At 38.1% G+C, this 20,575-nt stretch overlaps 1 pseudogene; it reads right to left on the reverse strand.

The window, feature by feature from the left end:
* Positions 1-15,089: 15,089 nt before the first annotated feature.
* LOC124521148 (NADH dehydrogenase [ubiquinone] iron-sulfur protein 5-like) lies at positions 15,090-17,760 on the reverse strand (annotated as a pseudogene).
* Between the last annotated feature and the right edge of the window lie 2,815 nt (positions 17,761-20,575).

The raw sequence follows: 20,575 nt of genomic DNA on the forward strand, positions 1-20,575 counted from the left end.
TGTAGGAAACAAAATGTGTGGTTACAAGTAAAATTCTCAATAACACTAGCTTTTAGACCAATAAATTTTAAAAATGTATTAGTCTTTTAAGTCATGTGGAAAATAAAAAGTGGAGTTATACACTGTTGAAATCTTTATTCATACAGCTTCAAGTTATTATCTAACATCCTTTTATTTCAATCTTCAGGACTCCCTTAAATATTTCTTGCAGGGCAGACCTAGTGATAAAGAACTCCCTCAGATTTTGTTTATTTAGGAATGTATTAATTTCTCCCTCACTTCTGAGAAAAGTTTTGCTGGATATAAGATTGTTGGTTGACAGATTCTTTCTTTTAATACTTTGAATATATCAGCCCACTGCCTTCTGACTTCCAATGTTCCTGATGATAAATCTGCAAAAAATCTTACTGAGGATCTCTTGTGTGTAACCATTTGTTTTCCTCTTGCTTCATTCAATATTCTGTTTTACTTTTTGACAGTTTGATTATAACATGTCTTGGTGTGTATCTCTTTGATCACCCTACTTGGAATTCATTGAGCTTCTTGGATGTTTGTCTTCATGTCTTCCATCAAATTTTTTGACGTTTTCAGCCATTATTTCTTCAAATGATCTCTCCTTCCCTTCCTTTCTCTCTTTTCTTTCTAGGACTCCCACAATGTGTAAGTTGGTCCACTAGATGGTGTCCCACAGGTTCCTTAGGCTCTCTTATTTTTTTTTTTTCTGTTCTTCACACTCGATAATTTCAATTGTCCTATCTTCAAATTTGCTGAATCTTTCTCCTATGATTCAAATCTGCCTTTGAATGCCTCTAGTGAAATTTCTACTTCACTTATTATACTTTGCAACTACAGAATTTCTTTTTGGCTTCTTTTTAAATTTTCTGTCTTTGGTAATATTCCATTTTGAACATACATTTTTTTTCTGGACTTTTCCCACATCTTCCTTTAATTCTTTGAGCATCATTATGATAGTTATTTTGTCCAGTAGATCTGCCTTTTGGTCTTCCTCAAGAATAGCTTCTGTTTGTATATTTCTTTTCTTTTCTTTTCTTTTCTTTTCTTTTCTTTTCTTTTCTTTTCTCTTCTTCTTCTTCTTCTTCTTCTTCTTCTTCTTCTTCTTCTTTTTGAAGTGCATAAAAGTCTTTCTTTCCTTTGAATGGGCAATACTGCTTAGTTTCTTGGGTAAAGGTTTTTTTTCGGCTTAGTTTCTTTATATGCTTTGAGATATTTTTGTTGAAAATGGACATTTGAATCTAATAATGTGGTATCTCTCAAAATCAAATTCTTCTCCTTCAAGGGTTTGCTATTTTTTATTTTTGTTTTGATCCTTGTAGGCTATCTCCTTGTTGAGGATCAGCCTGAAATATAAACAAGGTCTTTGTAGGCCTTTTCTGAGCCTGTACCTTTCCCTTGGCATGTGAAATGCCTTTCTAATTTCCTTTTATTATGCAGCTGCTTTTGAATGTCCTAGTCTTTAATGTGTGGCTCTCATAAGGGCAGAAAGATAAAAATTATGGGTAATAAATGAAACAAAGTGCCAGCTCATCAAATCCTCTGGCATTCATTTGTGCCAGAGAGGGAAAGGCTTACAGCAATGGAGTGGGGGGTGGGGTGCAACCATGGGTGGCCACTTCTGTGTCTGCACTCCATGACTAGAAGCAGCAATCAGAACTCAATATCAGATATTCAATATTTAAAGGACAGGGTCCTGGTGTGCCTGGGTGGTTCAATTAGTTGAGTGGCCGACTTCAGCTCAGGTCATGATCTAAAGTGGGTTCGAGCCCCACATCAGGCTTTCCACTGACAGCATGGAGCTTACTTCAGATTCTCTGTCTCCCTCTCTCTCTGCCCCTCCTCCGCTTGCACACACACACATACACACACACACACACGTACACACACACACACACACACATGCATGCACACATTCTCTCTCTCTCTCTCAATAATACACATTAAAAATAAATAAACAAATGACAGGGTCTTTAATGTTCACCCTGGCTCCTGCAAGTTGCATGTAAGCTGCTCAAAGATTATCTGCATAGCTGCCTGCCTTGACCTGGGAGTGGAAGATAGGGGGGCTACTACTGTGCTAAGAGTTGAAATTGATTGAAATTAACTTCCAAGCCTTCCTTTAGAATCTGCAAGCCTTCAATAGACTCCAGAGTTCCAAAATAGTTACAGAAGAGATTCTGCAGTGTGATTATTGTCTAGGTGAGAAGAAAGATTTCTGATGCTTCCTACTCCATCTACCCAGAATCCTCCTCCCCAGCTAAATATTTTCAATAAATACAGAGTCTGCAAATATCAACATTGCTATGAATTGAAGTGTTTTCTTTCTTTTAAAGTAAAAAAAGAAAGAAAGAAAAAAAAAGAAAGTTAACATAACCACCTGTTTCTACTTGGAAGAAATTCTAGAGTGCAAATGCATTTATAGAGAATACTGCCTCATGACATCATAAAAAAACCATGGTCTGACATCACATGATTCCTATAACATACAAATATTATTCTTTTTTTTAAATATTATTCTTAATGATGCCAAGATTTTGTGACTCAAGATGTGGAGTTAAAGGAAAGAGAAATGAGATCCTTAAGTAAAAGAAACTTACATGCATGTGAAATCTGGACTCAGAGAGCTGAATTCATGCTGTATCCTGGAACACAAATGAAATGTAATATATTCATTCACTCCTTCCTTCCTTTCTTCATTCCTCTCTTTCTTCCTTCCTTTCTCCCTCCCTCCCTTTCTTCCCTCTCTTTCTTCCCTCTCTCCTTTTCTCCCTCCTTCCCTCTCTCCCTCTCTTCCTTCCTTCTTCCTTCCTTCCTTCCTTCCTTCCTTCCTTCCCTCCCTCCCTCCCTCCCTCCATCATTAAACAAAATTATTGTATACCATCATATCACAAGCACTGTCTTAGACACTGGATATAAAACAGTGAACAAAAGGACAAAGTCTCTTTCTCATGGAGTTTACATTCAGACAGACTAAAAATAGTAGATACAACAAATAAATTATGCATTATGTTCAAAGGTAGTAAATGCTATGGAGAAAATATAAAGTGGGAAAGGGAATGAGGAGTGTCAGGGTAGGTAAAAGTGCTGCTATTTCTTCTGTAGTGTTTAGTGTTAGGGAAGCCCTCATTGTAGTAAATAATTTACAATATTTGAATCATAGTCAATTTAGTCAGTAGTTAAACCTTCCTTTAAATCAGTTAATATACAATACCCAAATTAGCCTAACTTTCTCCACCTGGAGAATCTTTTGATCTTTTTCCTTATTAAATTAAAATGTACCAAAATGCTGTGCTCGTTGCTTAGTGTGTCAGGCAGTTTGACATAAAAAAAAAAAACCCTGAATAAATACCCCTCCACCCCTATCCCAGAGGTGTATGCAATTATTAGAGTGATTCTTTAAAGGACTTGTTAAAATGCCAAAATAGTGCCACAGAAAACATGTGAAATAAAGATTTAAGTTTTCTTTATGAAAAAAAAAGTGTTTAACAAGGGTTTATGGGGTTTTATAAAAACACCTTAACACCTTACAGACCTAAGGGGGAAAAAGCTCTATTTAAGTATCATGCACCAATAGCAGACCACCCAATGCTGATGACTAGAAGCCTCAAACAGACCCATCCTTGGGAGCCTATGTGGAGACCCTAATTTTATGGTCATTTTAATTGTATTTGGGTTATTACCTCATGCCCCAGCAAACACCTACAGTATTTAATAAAAATGAGCACAGAACACTGTTCTAGTTAAAGTATGTACCCAAATCATAAACTAAGTATGCTTCACCATAAATTAACTGGGTGTTTAGTGTTTCTTCGCCTTTAAGTTATATTTATTTTTCTTATAACATGGTATGCTTCACTATATACCAAATCAACGTTAATTGACTTAGCATTTAGATGCACTCTTCTATCTCTGGCTCATAGATCCACAAACACACCTGCCCTACATATTATGAAGTGATAAGTACAGTTAATCAACCCTCCAGATATTCAAGAGAATAACTATATTAGATCACTGGAACTGAAAAGCAAATAAATCTTGAAAAGAAAGGAAAAAGAAAACTCATTTTGTGTTTGTCTAGATTCTAGCTATAGTGCTACTAGTTATATCATAGTTGAGTCAGATATAAGGAGTTGTGGTCTTCCTCTGCAAAACAAAAGGAAATATCTTGAAAATCCACACTCCTTCATTTTGTATTTTTCTATGGTCTTAAAGATGGATTCTTAATTTTTTTGCTTCAGTGCTCTTCAGAAAAAAATTAACAGATGAGGACAACATATAGCATTTAGAATTGATGTTCTTTACTGCCATGACTGACTAGCTATTCTAGCACCATTCCCTTAATTACCAAATGTGTAGTTCCTTCTATTTCCTTACCTAGTCATTCCATAACCCATGAAATTTAGATCTGCACAACCCTCCCCCTACAACATCACACTAAAAGAGTTCTTGTTTTGTTTTTTAATTTTTTAAAATGTTTTTTTTTTTTACTTATTTATTTTTGAAAGAGAGACAGAGTGCTAGCTGGAGAGGGGTAGAGAGAGTGGGAGACACAGAATTGGAAGCAGGCTCTAGGCTCTGAGCCATCAGCACAGAGCCTAACATGGGGCTCAAACTTGTGAGCCATGAGATCATGACCTGGGCCAAAGTTGGAAGCTCAACTTACTGAGCCACCCAGGTGCACCAAAGGAATTCTTGTTTCAGTCTCCCCAAATCTCCTAACTGCCAACATTGCTGGTCTTTTTTTAGTCTTCATTTGATTTGACTTCTCTGTAACTTCTACCTTATAGAGTACTTCCTCCATAAAACTCTCTCTGACTTGGGCTTCCACACCACCACCATCATGGTTTCCATCCTCCAGTCTTAGAAAACCTTCTCAGTCTCCTACACTGGCTTCTTTTTCTCTGAACATCTTTTAATTATAGATAATCCTATATCCTCCTGTACATTCTTCTCTTTGCACTCTGCAAACATTCCTTGAGTGCTTCTATCAATCTATATGGTTACAATACAAATTGAATGTGTGATGTGCCGTCCTCCAAGAAAAACAGATTCCTTCCCCCATGTTCCCAATTCTGAAAAGAGAGATATCACCTGCCAGATGCTGGTGCCAGAAACCTAGATGTCCTTCACCTTTCATGTAGGGTTACCAGATTTAGAAATTAAAAATACAGGGCCTTCAATTGAATCTTAATTTCAAGTAAACAATGAATAATTTTTCAGTGTTAATATTTCCCAAATACTGAAATTTAACTGAGCACGTTATATTTTATGTGGCAATCCTACCTCTACATCTAATCAAACATCAAGCTCTTAATCTCTTCAAGTCCTTTTATTTCCCATTGCCTCCCTCCTAGACCTAACCACCATTGTCTATTGCTTAGATCTCTAAAATAGCCTTCCAATCAGACTCCTTGAATGCTCCACGACCCTCTAAAATCCATTTCCTACACAGCAAACAGAGTGATCTCTTTTTTAAAGTTTATTTATTGTGAGAGAGAGAGAGAGTAGGGAGTAGGGGACAGAGGGAAGGAGAGGGAGAGGGAGAGGGAGACAGAGAGGGAGAGGGAGAGGGAGAGGGAGAGAGAGAATCCCAAGTAGGCTCCAAGCTCAGTGCAGAGCCTGACATGGTGCTCAATTTCATGAACTGTGAGATCATGACCTGAACTGAAATCAAGAGTCAGACGCTTAACTGACTGAGCCATCCAGGCACCCCCAGAGTGATTTTTAAAAGCAAACAAACATGAATTACATTATGACATTCATCCTCTTACTTCCCATCAACACATCTCTTACTATTATCACCTTAATGCTGGCTTCTGCCTACTTCTCCATCCTATATTTTCGTGATTCAATTTAGTTTACTATGTTTGACTACAACTATCTTATTTCAATTCTTCAAATTCCTTTTGGGCCTTTCTGCCTTCCCACATACTGTTTCCATTGCCCTGGACTTTATAGACCACTGATAACAGAATTTGTACTTTATTGAAGTGAAATTCACATAAAAGAAATTTAATCATTTTAAAGCAAACAATTCAGTGGAATTTAGTAAATTCACAATATTGTTCAACCTCCACTTCTATATTGTTGCAGAACATTTCCATCACTACAGAGTAAAACCTTTTAGTCGTTAAGCAGTTTCTCCCCATTCCCACCTCTCCTTATCTTCTGGCACCCATAAACTGCTTTTCGTCCCCATGGACTTGCATATTCTAGATACTTCATATAAATGCAAGCATATAATATGTAGTTCTTTATGTCTGGCTTCTCTCACTTTAGCATAACATTTGGGGGATTTATTCATGTTGTGGAATGTATCCGTTCCTCATCACTTTTTATGGCTGAATAATATTCCATTGTGCATATACACCACTGTTTGTTTACCCTTTCATCTGCTGATGGACCTTTCGGCTGTCTCCATCTTTTGGTTATTGTGAACAGTGCTGTTAAAAATATGCTGGTACATGTATTTCTTTGAATACCTGTTTTCAGTTCTTTTGGAGTAAATATCTAAGCATGAAATTGTGAGTCATATGGTAACTCTGTAGCTTAACTAAACTTTTTGAAGAACCACTAAACTGTTTTCCATAGCAGCTGAACCATTTTACATTCCATCAGCAATGTATGAGGGTTCAAATTTCTCCACATCCTCACCACTTGTTATTATCTGATATTTAGATATAACCATCCTAGTAGGTATGAGATGTATCTCATGTGGTTTTGATTTACATTTTTCAATGACTAATGGTTTTGAGTATAATACATATACACGGAGAGAGAGAGAACATATAAAGCTTATTGCCTGTTTGTATATCTGCTTTGGAGAAATGTGTGTTCAAGTCGTTTGCCCATATTTTAACTGGGGTGTTTGTCTTATTAATTTGTAAGAGTAGGTTATATACTGGATGCTAAACCCTTGTCAGATACATGTTTGCAAGTATTTTCTCCCATTGCGTAGCTCTCTTTTCACTTTCTTGATATTGTGCTTTGATGCACAAAAGCTTTTGAATTTAATGAAATCTAATTTATTTTTTCTTTTATTGTTTATGCTTTTGGTGTCATATCTAAGAATTAATTGCCAAATTCATGGTCATGAATATTTGCTCCTACATTTATTTCTAAGAGTTTTATGGTTTTAGCTCCTATATTCATATGGGCATTGATCCATTTGGGGTTAGTTTTTAATGTATGATGTGAGATAAAGGTCCAACTTGATTCTTTTCCATGTGGATATCCAGATGTCCAGCACTATAACAGAATTTTCTCCTAGCCTCTTCCCCATCTCTTCCCACCTCCTCTTTCCAGTCCCTATATATCTTTCAGGGCTCAGCTTAAATGTTCCTACCATCCTTGCATACCTGCTCCCTCCCTCTCAGAGTAGATGTCATTCTATTATTTAGATATTGAATAGATATTATTCTATTATCCCTACTATATGCCCACATTTCACCATGTGCTCAATTTCTGTCCTCCCTGCTACATTATGAACTCCAGAAGGTAACAACTATGTCTGTCTGATTCACCACTGTATCCCCATTGCCCAGTACAGTGTCTGCCATATATATTTGTTGAATTAATAAATATTTGTTGCATCACCTATTCTCCACAATTTATCTCCAATCCAGGCCTCTTCTCAATCACACTTAAAGACCCTGTATTTAATGAATATAAAATCTTTCTCTTGTTTCCACATCTGTCTAAAATGACCTATGTTCATTCTTTGCCCTTTCCTTTGAAACATGCTCAAATGTCACTCCTGTAAAGACTTACCAGACTTCTATAGCTACTTATTCATTCCTTCATAGCATCTTGTACTTATTTCTATAATAGCATTTAATATATCATATTACAGTCAATTGCTATAGTCTAGTCCCACACCAGGCCATTAAGTCTTCAATGGGAGGAATGGGATGGAAACAACCATTGAAACAATGGAAACCATGGAAACAATTGGTGACTAATTTCTACTCTATGGGAAAGTTACATTATATCCAAAGAAGGCCACTTCAGCTGACAGGGGCCACCTCAAATGTGGGCCCAGCAATGCATGATCATGAAACTTTTCATTCTAGCCACAATGTCCCAATTAAAAGTTATCACTTCTTGGCCTTATATGTTGATGGGGTAGCCAGTGAAATGTCTGCAGAGTTGTCAGGTGACTTCTAGAAAGGACTGAGTCACTTGGGACAGTTTTCCAGCCTGAAATGTGGACGTGATAGCTGGAACTCTAACAGACATATTGGACCATTATCTGAAGTTGTGACATGACTTTGAAAACAGAAGCTACACGTTAGGATTGGTAGAACACAAACATGGATGGTGTCTAGGTCCTTAATGACTGTGACACTGCCATTCCACCCTGTCTACTTCCAAACTTCTTTTACAAAATAGAAAAATGGAAAAATCGACCTTTATCTTGTTTCAAATACTGTTTGGAAATATTTCAAACATTGTTTATTTTATGCAGCTAAACCAGTTCTAACTATTATTTCATATCTTCTTTTTAAATACAAAGTGAACCAGTAAAAGATATCCACAAAGATAGCTACAAGTCAGGCGCCTGGGTGGATCAGTTGGTTGAGCATCCGACTTCGGCTTGGGTCATGAACTCACGGCTCCTCATTGAGCCCCACCTCGGGCTCTGTGCTGACAGCTCAGAGTCTGGAGTCTGCTTCAGATTCTGTGTCCCTCTCTCACTCTGTGCCTCCCTCGCTCATGCTCTCCCTCTCTCTCTCTCTCTCTCAAGAATAAATAAAACATCTCTCTCAAGAATAAATAAAACATTGAAAAAAAATTTTAAAAGATAGCTACAAGTCACCTATGACCCCACAGAAAGCACATTAAAAGTTAATGTTATAGAAGTAGACATATATGCATATGTATATGCATACATAAATATGTACATATATATATATATATGCATACACTTCCCAGCTCTGTCCACTGAGAGGCCTAGAAGCAATGACACTACAGTAGGAATGAACACACCAGGAACCCAGATCTTGGTTTCCAAATGTCATTCTCCTCATGGCAATAGAAATAACCAGGGATGTGGAGAGAAATGGCTGATTCCAGGACTAGGGCAGGAGAAATACAAGATGGGCTGGAACTTTCTGGCCGAAAAGTAAGCAACAACAACAGCAACAACAAAATGATGTAGCAATGTTGAAAGGTCACAGGAGCCAACTTCTGAACGGAATCTAATAGCTAAATATGGACAATTTGAACAAGAAAATAAGTAGTAATATAATAGATTATAACTCATAGAATAAACATTCACAAGTCCATACTGACTTGTGAATTGAATAAATATTTGAATAAATTCAAAAATAATTGAATAAATAAGTACATGTGGAAAAAGAGACAGCTCGTTATTACAGCAGAATTCCAACTAATAAATGTAGACTGAATGATGGAAATAAGAAAATTACCGTTTGGCAATACCTGACTTAGTAATTATTGTAGGCTAGGATAATTGATGATTTAAAAAATTAGTAAGCAAAAGGATGGTAAAAAACAGGGTATTACATGGTCTCAACATATCTTCCCACAAAATACTTATTAATCATAAAGGCGAAATAGTAATTGTATATGCAGAAATCTTGCAGACACCTTCTTAACCAAGTGATCAAAATTATCACCTACAGTGAGACAAACCAATGTCATGTATCTCCTGATAGGCCTGAAAAGGATATTACATCACTTTGGTGGTATTCTTGCACGGAGGCATAATTCAACATGCATGTTTCAACATGAGGAAGTATCAGACAAATCTAAATCAAAAGACATTCCACAAAAATAACTGGCCAGAACTTTTCAAAAGTGTCAAAGTCACGAGCAACAAATGAAACCTGCAGAACTGTCCTAGATTAGAGGAAACTAAAGTGACATGCCAATTAAATGCAGTGCAGAATCTTGGATTGGATCCTGGGCCATAAAAAGAACTTTAGTGGGATAAATGGCAAAATGTGAATGAAGTCTGTACATTAGTTAATATTGTTTCAATGTTAACTTGCTGGTTTTGATTATTATACCACGGTTAGAACATATTAATATTTGGGGAACCTGAATAAAGAGCATATGGAAACTCTCTATTTTTGTAACTTTTTTTGAAACTCTGAAAGTATTTCAAAATAAAAAGTTAAAAAAAACAAATAGGTGTGACACCGAGATATTAAAAGAAATATATATTTTGGTCTTTGTCCCTGTTTTCTGGTTTACAGCTCCTAAATCCCTTGGAATCTCTAAAATGATGTGTCTTTTCGTATGCTAAGAAAATAACTAGTGGCTGGGGCTCTTGAATAGCTTAGGTTGGGGGCTGGTTGCCAGGGAAACCAACCAGGTGATAAGAGGGTTGGAACTTTCAGCCAGATCTCTGGGGAGGGGAGAAGGAGGAGCTGGAGTTAAGCACTAATGGCTAATGATTTAATCAATGGTGCCTACTTAATAAAACCTACACTAAAAACCCTAACTATAGGGTTTCAAGAGCTTCCAGGTTCCTGAACATGTCTATATCTAGGTGGGCTGGGAGGGTGGCCTGCCCAGAGGACATGGAGGCACTGCACGCCTTGTCTTATGCATCTTTTCCAACTGGCTGCTCTTGAGTTGTATCCTTTTATAATAAATCAGTAATCTAATAAATTAAGCACTTTTCCTGAGTTCTATTGAGCCATTCTGGTAAATTATCAAACCTGGGGAAGGGATCATGGGAACCTCTGACGCATAGCCATTCAGTCAGAAGCACAGGTGACAGCCTAGAGGTGCAATTGGCATCCCAAGTGGGGTGCAGTCTTATGGGCCAGCGCCCTTAACGTGTGGAGTTTACACTAGCTCCAGGTAGTTAATGTCCTAACTGAATTATAGGACATCCAGTTGGTGTCCAGAGAGTTGGAGAATTTCTTGGTGTACAAAACCCACAGGCTGGGTGTCAGAAATGCTGGTGTGAGTAGAAGAAATAGTTTTTCCTCTAACAGGTCGATGGTTATGCTAACGCATTATTCTTTATGTCAACATAAAGAATGTCTAATGCTATTCATGTCTAATAGAGTTGGCTATCTATCTCATAGAATATTTCTAGAAAAATTTCTTTTCAAATAATTTTTAAGTAGATCATTAACAGTGGGGATCTCCGAGTTACCAATGTTATGGTGACAACCACAAGATATATATATTTTTTATATCTATATATAAAATCTATTTTATATTTTATATCTATATATTTATATTTTATATTTTATATATCTATTTTATATTTTTGGATTGGATCCTGAATGGTTAGACCAAATTAGATCTTTTATATCTATATATTTATATTTTATATCTATACATTTTTATTTTATGTCTATATATAAAATATCCTGAAAAATAAAATAAAATACCCTGAATTAGGATTCAGTATTTTTTGAGGTGGGCAGTAGTATGATGCAAGTGGAATCTAAGAAAATTCTACATGGCAATGGTAAGAAAGAAAGATATGAAAGAAGGAGGGGCATGGCCAGGTAACAGACTATGATCTAAATCAGAGTGGATGAAGATTTGAACTCTGGTTAGCAGTCAGGATAGAAGGAAGATATTAAAGAAATCTACATTTTAAAGTTCAGGATTTGAAACCTGAAAAACAAGGAAGGAGCCACAGATGCTAGTTATCATGGAAAACAGTAGCATCTTGATAGAAATAAAGAGATTGGGAGGGACATATGATGAACCCAATTTTGGCCATGTTGAACTTTAAGTAGTGACAGAACATTTGGAGATATGAGGCTGGAACTCAGAAAAGAGATTCAAGCTGGAAGTACATTTGGGTGTCACTAGCAAAATGTTAATTGCTGAAATCATTAGAATGTATGATCTCTTTGATGGAAAAACAGCAACAAAGAAAATCAGAGAAACAGGGGCTGCAGAAGGGAAAAGACTAAAAATAGGTTCTTCTCATACTTCTATGCTCAATTATTAGCAGAAAACGTGACCACTTTAGTTTTAAAATTACAGCCAGCAACTTTTATAATGGTGCCTATCTTGCAACGACCCTCCGTCTCCAGGAATGGCTTATGGCTGCAGGGGTGGGGTCCAATGGCCATGCTGCTTCATGACCTTGCATCTTGGGCACCGATGAAGAGAATATAAACCTGGTTCAAGGGAAGGTATTCTCTTCTCTCTCTCTCTCTCTCTCTCTCTCTCTCTCTCTGTCTCTCTCTGTCTCTCTGGCATTTACAACTCAGAATGGAAAGACTTTGCTACCAGGAGTCACATTTATGCTAAGGCCCCGTAGAAAAAGTCAACCAAATCCTATCTCTAAGGTCTCTGAAGCTTAATCCCCAAGGTCTGTTTTTCAATTCTCCATAACACATCAGTCTCTTCCAACAAATGCCATCCCTCTCCTTTTGCTTTCAAGCACTTGAAATCAGTTTCCATTGCTATGAGCAAAACAATTAATACCACTGTCTTAGTCCATTCAGGCTCCTATAACAAAATACCAGAGACTGGGTAGCTTATAAACAACAGCAATTTATTTCTCTCACATCTGGAGGCTGGGAAGTCTAGGATAGAGGCCCTGGCAGATTTGGTGTCTGGTGAGAACCCACTTCCTGGTTCACGGACAAAGGGTTCAGCCCTCATGACCTAAAAACCTCTCAAAGACCCTCCTCTGAACATCATCACAGTGAAAATTAGGTTTCAACACATGAATTTACCCCATGGGAGGTGAAGATGGGGACCAAACACCATAACAACGACAAATATTTAATGACCATTCCTTCAGCGCTACTCCAACTTTAGTGTGGATATGAATCACCTAGGCATCTTGTTAAATGTAGATTCTGATTTATTGGGCCTGGGGTGGAGTCTGGGATTCTGTATTTCTAACCAGCTTCCAGATGATGCCATTACTGCTCATCTGAAGACACACTTGAAGTAGCAAGGCACCACATAACACTAGCTCTTTCCTCAAGGAACTCATAGTCTGGCAATGCAGACAAGCCACATGCCTGTGAAATAAATAAATAATTCAAGGTATCACAGAAAGTACACTGAAGTGATTTTAGCCTTGGCTCTGTTTAATCCTACAGTGTTCAGAAGCACCTGGAAGGCTCAGTTGGTTAAGCGTTCAACTTTGGCTCAGGTCATGATCTCACGATTCGTGAATTTGAGCCCTGCATTGGGTTCTCTGCTGTAAGCACAGAGCCCACTTCCAATCCTGTTTCCCTCTCTGCCCCTACCCCACACTCTCTCTCAAAAATTAACATTAAAAAAAACCTACAATGTTCAAACTTGCAAATCACTGAATCAAACTGGACCTCAGTTTCTGTATCTGTAAAGGGAGAGTGACAAGATGACTATCACATCCTTCTCAACTGTTAAATTCAATCTGTGATTAGAATTAAGATTAATTACACAAACAGGGGTAATTAATGCCAGCTTAGACAATTATCCATTATATATGTATAGTAAGAAAAGCTATTTCTTTTTTTTAATGTTTATTTCTGAGAGAGAAAGAGAGAGACAGAGAGCGAGTGGGGGAGGGGCAGAGAGAGAGGGACATACAGAATCTGAAGCAGGCTCCAAGCTGTCAGCACAGAGCCTGACATGGGGCTCGACCCCACAAACTGCAAGATCATAACCTGAGCCAAAGTCAGGTGCCCCAACTGAACCCCCCAGGTGCCCCAAGATAAGTTATTTCTAATAAAAATATACACTTAATGATCTCAAAAATGTGCACAATATATTGAGTGGAAAATCAGTTTAACAATATCTATAATATTGTCTTATGAATTCATGGTTAATTCTAACTTTTCCTCTTTATCTTTTTCTGGATTTCCTACTATTATAGGTAATATTTTTATAAGAAACCCCAAATCTATAATTTTTTTTAATGTTTATTTATTTTGAGGGAGAGAGAGACAGAGTGCAAGTAGGGGAGGGACAGAGAGAGAGGGAGACGCAGAATCCAAAGCCAGCTCCAGGCTCTGAGCTGTCAGCACAGGGCTCGAACTCATGAACTGTGAGATCATGACCTGAGCTGAAGTCAGATGCTTTACTGACTGAGCCACCCAGGTGGCCCTAGAAACCCCAAATCTATAAAAGATAGTGCCCACCCTTGTCAATCCCTGACTGTCCCAACCCTACCCAACTGCTCCCCACCTGAGCTCTGAGTTGGGGATGGCTCAGTCTATCAATACATTTGAAGCTTCCTTCCCATGAGTGAACAGAATCCGGAATTCATTTGTCCAGTGTTCCTGGAGGGAAATGGAGACCCCCAGGAATTCAGTTACCATTTCATCTGACTGGCCTCCTGCCCAGCTTCTGGTTTTCACCCTAGCTCCCTGTTGGGATAGGAGCCCAGCCCTGAACCCTGGCCAAAAAAGCTGTAGCTCTTGCTCCACTTAATTCTGGCCAATCCAGGAGATAAATCCTGCTAGCGGTACCACAACCACTACCCATCTCAGCTTCCCCAGTTACTAGATTGTCTGCTTTAGCCCAGGAGACCTCCCAGAACTGAAGCTTAGATAACAGCTCAGATAATGGGATATCCAGCAAAACCTGAGAAACTCTCCCCCAGGCCTAACACATTAGCCTGCCAAAAGCCTTTACAAATGACTTCTTTACATTCACAAGTAGACTGACTAGAGATACAGCAACACGTTTTGCAGGCTAATTCACTGTATTGACCAAAAAAAGCCGCTGTAGCTTCAGAGGTAAAATGTATGTGCTATTCAATCATGGTGTGAGCACACACTTTTATGTCTCTACCCTTACATCATTGGAAAAATTGTGATCATATAACATCTTTGGGACTTGGTTTCCTCATCTGTAAACTGACTGGACAACTCTCAAGTCTGTTCAATTAAAATTCTAGATAAATTTCTTTACCAAGCAATTATATTCACTTTTTGGCCCCATCCTGTTTCTCCCATTGCATTCATACTGCTAAGTATAGCCCTGATCTCACGTTATTATTATTTTCTTAATAGGATAGAACAATCTTACTTTTCACAAAAAGGTTTTCAGTAAATGAGCTTTTCAGTGGAGAAGAGATAACATGAAAATGAGCCTGGAGCCACCAGGAGCAGTAGCTCAGCTCAGGGCCTAAGGTCCTCCTTGCCCAGGTGGTGAGGCAAGGGTGTATACTCCCCTTCCTTTATTAGCTTATCCTGCTGTGTCCTGATGCCACTCAGATGTTTCATCGTTTTCTGCTGAAGCAGACCTTCTACAAAATCATCAGATTCTATCTTGCACTCTCTCTCTGCATGGATACCACTGATTCCATGTATACATTCTATCTACTCTTTTTCAAAAGCATGACATTGACCTGGAATCTTGTGAGGCTGCTCAACACTTCGGATTGACATCCAATGATCTAAGTTAAGACCCAGCTTTTCTGCACGTCAAAGAAGGGCACGGTGTCCCTCTGTCGTGCCCTTGTCTCCTTGCTGGCCACTGCTACTGGATGATCTCTCCCACTATTTTATAGTTAGTTGTATGTGTGAGTTGTTTGTTTGTTGTTGTTGCTTTTTTTCCCCCTATGACTTCCTTGAAGACAGAGGTTTTGTCTTGCTTGGTCCTTGCAGCTGAGTGCAAACCAACACAAAATACTCCACTCCACACTTGAACAAAATTTGTGAAATAAGTTTTCTTTATAGTTCTTAACAGTTCCTTGCATCCTGAAAACGTCATTTTCAGATAAAATTTGTCATTTTGAACATCAGAGCAACCTTAAGAATTTTGGCTATTTGATAGCAGGAAAAGGGAGGGGCATGGCAATTATTTTATGAATTAATAGAGTCTACCTTCCTCAAAAACAATTTAGGGCAGGTCACAGTGCCCCAGAATAAGCAAAAAGAGGGGGCAACTGGCAAACTTCACCTTACTGGTGCTCAGAAGCCCTGAAGCTATCTCCCCAGAGAGCAGGGCGAAATCAGCTCACAAGAATTCGTATGATAAGAACAGAGGCACCTGAAAAAGCACCAGAACATCAAGGCTTACAATAAAAGTGTCAGCCTCCTGGTGGAGCTTGAGCTGGGCTGCAATAATTTTCTCCCTGATGAACTGACTTCAAAGATTCCTTGGGTCACTTGAAGAACATTTGGTAAAATATGTAAATATTAGTTTCTCTTCTTACCTCTAGTAGAGAAAAAGTGCTTTGAGAGCCTAGCAGAGAAGAGAGCTGTTAAAAAATAATTTTCAGAAAATGGTAAAATCATGGCTCCCATACAGCCATTAAAATGAACATGGGTTATAGAGGTTTTTTTTTTTTTTAATCATATGACATGAGGGAACCAGAGAGATGTTATAAACCAGTTCAAAGGAAAAGTCAAAGCAGCACAAATTCACAAGGATTAAAGGAACGTTGTAAATAGGGCCAAACTACTTTTTTCATGTGGCGGAGGAAGTAAATTAAAATCACTGCTGGATCAGACATAATATACGTATCTATCAGTTGCCTACCACTGTGGCAGAATAGCTCAAAGACATTGCACTGGGCTAGAATCTATCTTATCATCTGGAAGGGATTGCTATTCACAAGGCCGGCTTTCCATTGAAACGAAATTTTTTCTACAGAATTTACTTGACCCAGCTGCCCTAACAGCTTTCTTTAACATAACAGATGTTGCGGCCACGCTTTGGCAAGCAAATGACTGTCATGTCATAACTGAATCCTCTACCGGGATCTGAGATGCCAATATTTCATACTGCCTTTTAAAATGCCACACATGGCAGAAAAAAAAAAACCACCTTATTTTTAAGGAACTTTAAAGTTCCTTAGCAGCCTGACATTCTCTAGTAGATATTCTCTACCTCTGTGAAGAATCAGGACACAGGGTTTTCCTAATAAACAAAGCCAAATTATTTTCTCAAAAAGTAATACTGACTCTGCTCAAATCCTCAGATGAGTATTCATTTGAGACCCTAGGGTCTTGTGCCATAAATGGTGGAAGACAATTTGGGCCTGAGAAGGTTTGAAGGCTGGTGTTAACTATCACCAGGCTTTGTTCACACTTCCAATAACTGCTTCAGGAACAGCATCTCCCTGATTGGCCCACAGTATTTCTGTTGCTTTAGAACTGCTCCTGGGGTGCCTGGGTGGCTCAGTAGGTTAAGCATCCAACTTTGGCTCAGGTCATGATCTCATGGTCGTGAGTTTGAGCCCTGTGTCAGGCTCTGTGCTGACGGCTCGGAGCCTGGAGTCTGCTTCAGATTCTGTGTCTCCCTCTCTCTCTGCCCCTCCCCCACTCATATTCTCCCTCTCCCTCTCTCTCTCACTCTCTCTCTCTCTCTCTCAGAAATAAATAAACATTAAAAATTTTTTTAAAAAGGGGCGCCTGGGTGGTTCAGTCAGTTAAGCATCCGACTTCGGCTCAGGTCACAATCTCACGGTTTGTGAGTTTGAGCCCTGTGTCGGGCTCTGTGCTGACAGCTCGGAGCCTGGAGTCTGCTTCAGATTCTGTGTCTCCCTCTCTGACCCTCCCCCGTTCACACTCTGTCTCTCTGTGTCTCAAAAGTAAATAAACATTGAAAAAAAATTTTTTTTAATTGTTTTTAAAAATACAAAAAGAACTGCTCTCAGTGGTGTCTGTGCTTTCTCTTTTATGTCAGTTGCCCAACTGGTAGAAACAAAGGTACAGCCCTGCAAGGTAGACCTTAGATGCAAAGGGAGGAACAGATGAGGAAGCTGAGCTCTTCTTCCCTTTGTCCCCTTCCCCTGGCAATCAGTAACCTCACCCCTTCGCCATCTTCCTCCTGCACCACCATGGGGGTCTCCCCTTGTTATTCTACCTCAGCCCAGGCACTGAAGAGCCTTTGTTCACTATTCCAACTTGTTTTGCGGGCATATCTCTTCTTTGGGTTTCATCCCCACAGCTCCCTCCAGGAGCTCCACTCTACTCCCTCCTAGTCTTGGCCCCTCCCTCTCCTCAGCAAGGTTTCTCTTATCTTTTTTTCCAGTCAAGGCAGCTGGCAGCTTTCCTCAGAATCTAAAGACTCATGTAATCTTGAGCAAGGCAAAGGCGGCTGGCAGGAGGGATTAGGATCCCCTTCTCTAAGCAGGGAGGAGGGTGGTTCCTAGAGAGCCAGGCACTCTGTAAACTACCAACGGGCTGCTTTGACCATAAAAGCAGTTCAGCCTGGCCTTTGGTGAATGTCTATTTTTTTTTTTTTCAGTAGAATTGTATCCTCATGGACCCACCAGCGTAAGTTAACAGCAAAATATACATTCCAATAGCTGAATGAGTTGACCTGTTGTATGGGGTTACTTAGTATTGTTCATTTAAATACTGGAGAATGTCTGTCAAATACAATGGTTTTCGCTGTAGCACAGTTGATGTTAAACTATTCTGACAGTAAGTAGGCAATAGGTTCAGCAGCTCTAAAGGAAAATCGTGGTCTGTATTAATAAAACCATGTCATCAGCATTGAGAAGGGTGCATTCTCTACTATTTACTATGCCTTGCAGCCTCCTCTCTTTTAACAGCTGTATCAAGTTATATATGATGGATCTATAATGCCAAATTAGGACACTACTCTGTTTTATATACATTTAGAACTGGAATTTTGCCCTACCCATAGGCACTCAGAATGTACACCAGGATTATAGAATTTGATAGATAAACAGATTCATTCAAAAGATACTCACTGAGTGCATTATTGTTCTATGAACCGGAGATACAAAATAAATAAGACATGGTCTCTGTGGAGAAGACAGTGCAAATGAGTGTTACCGCATTTTCACAAGGTTAGGATATGACTGTCAGTCATTGTATTCTGGTGTCAAGGATTCCTGAAACTTTATTAATTTAAATAGAAATGAAATTCAGTGGTGCTGTTATGTATGATACATGGTCTTATGGGAGCACTAATAAGTGATCTGATCAGAAAATAAAATCACCATAAACCCACATTATTTTAATTCTGATATATTTTTTAATAAAACAATAAAAGTAACACATGCTTATTGTAAAAAGTCCTACACAATCCCATCACTTCATTATTCTTAACTATGTTTTTATTGGAATAAAGGGAATAATACTGGTCAGTAGTAAATTACTTCTAAAACTTGTTCATTCTTCATGTAAGATAATGAGCTAATTCAGAAAAAAAGGGTTTGCTTAAGTTGGTTGCATCAATCCAACTTGAAGTCTTCCACTGAAATCAATCATAACCACCCCTTTCCCCTAAAAGACAAACAAGTTAAAAAATTATCTGAACTTAATAAGTCAACATGTCATTCCAGGTAAGCCATTTGAAAAGTTGTTTTACAAAATTTGCAGGATATATTTAACTTTTCAGAGTCTTTCTTGGACCAGATGAAATATTAAAGATCAATATGAAATCTGAACAAATTACCAGCAACAAAATTGAATTGGTAATTAATAATTACCGAACAACAAAGTCCAAAACTGATGGCTTACACAAGTGAATTCTATCAAACATTTAAAGGAGAATTAATATCTATTCTGCTCAAACTATTCAAAAAAATAGAAGAGGAAGGTAAGCTTCCAAAAACATTTTACAACCCCAGCATTACCCTGATACCAAAGCCAGATAAGGAAACCACAAAAAAAAGAAAAGTACTGCCCAATATACCTGATGAACACAGATGCAAAAATCCTCAGCAAAATATGAGTAAACTACATTCAAAAATATATTAAAATGATGATTCACCATGATCAAGTGGGATTTATTCTGTGGATGCAAGGGCAGTTCAGTATTTGTAAATCAATCAACATGATATACCACATCAACAAAATTAAGGATAAAAAAATCATATGATTATCTCAAGAGATGAAGAAAAAGCATTTGAAAAAATTCAACATGCATTGATGATAAAAACTCTCAACTCACCCATTCATGATAAAAAGTAGGTTTAGAGGGAACATACTTCAACATAATAAAAGCCACATATGAAAAACCCACAGCTAACACTCAATGAAGAGAAATTGAGAGCTTTTCCTCTAAAATCAGGAAAAAGACAAGGATGTGCACTCTCACCACTGTTATTCAACATAATACTGGAAATCAGAGCCAGAAATCTGATAGCCACAGCAATCAGAGAAGAAAAATAAATTAGAGGCATCCATATTGGTGAAGAAAAAGTTAAACTATCACTATTTGCAGAAGACATGATCTATACATAGAAAACCCTAAAGATTCTACCAAAAAACTACAAGAATAAGTAAATTCAGTAAAGTTTTAGGACACAAAATCAATACCCAGAAATCAGTAGTGTTTCTATACACTAATAATGAAGTAGCTGAAAGAGAAATTAAGAAAACAATCTCATTTACAATTGCACCAAAAAGAATAAAATACTTAGGAATAAACCTAACTGAAGAGGTGAAAGACCTGTACACTGAAAACTATAAAACACTGATGAAAGAAACTGAAGACGATACAAACAAATGTAAAGTTATTCCATGCTGGAATTGGATTGGAAGAATTAATATTGTTAAAATGTCCATATTACCCAAAGCAATCTACAGATACAATGCAATCCCTATAAAAATACCAGCAATATTTTTTACAAAACTAGAACAAATAATACTAAAGTTTGTGTGAAACCACAAAAGAC

This window comes from Lynx rufus, unplaced genomic scaffold, assembly GCF_022079265.1.
Source record: "Lynx rufus isolate CCGP_SWC_20201006 ecotype Redwood Valley unplaced genomic scaffold, mLynRuf1.p SCAF_3, whole genome shotgun sequence".
NCBI classification, from domain to species: domain Eukaryota; kingdom Metazoa; phylum Chordata; class Mammalia; order Carnivora; family Felidae; genus Lynx; species Lynx rufus.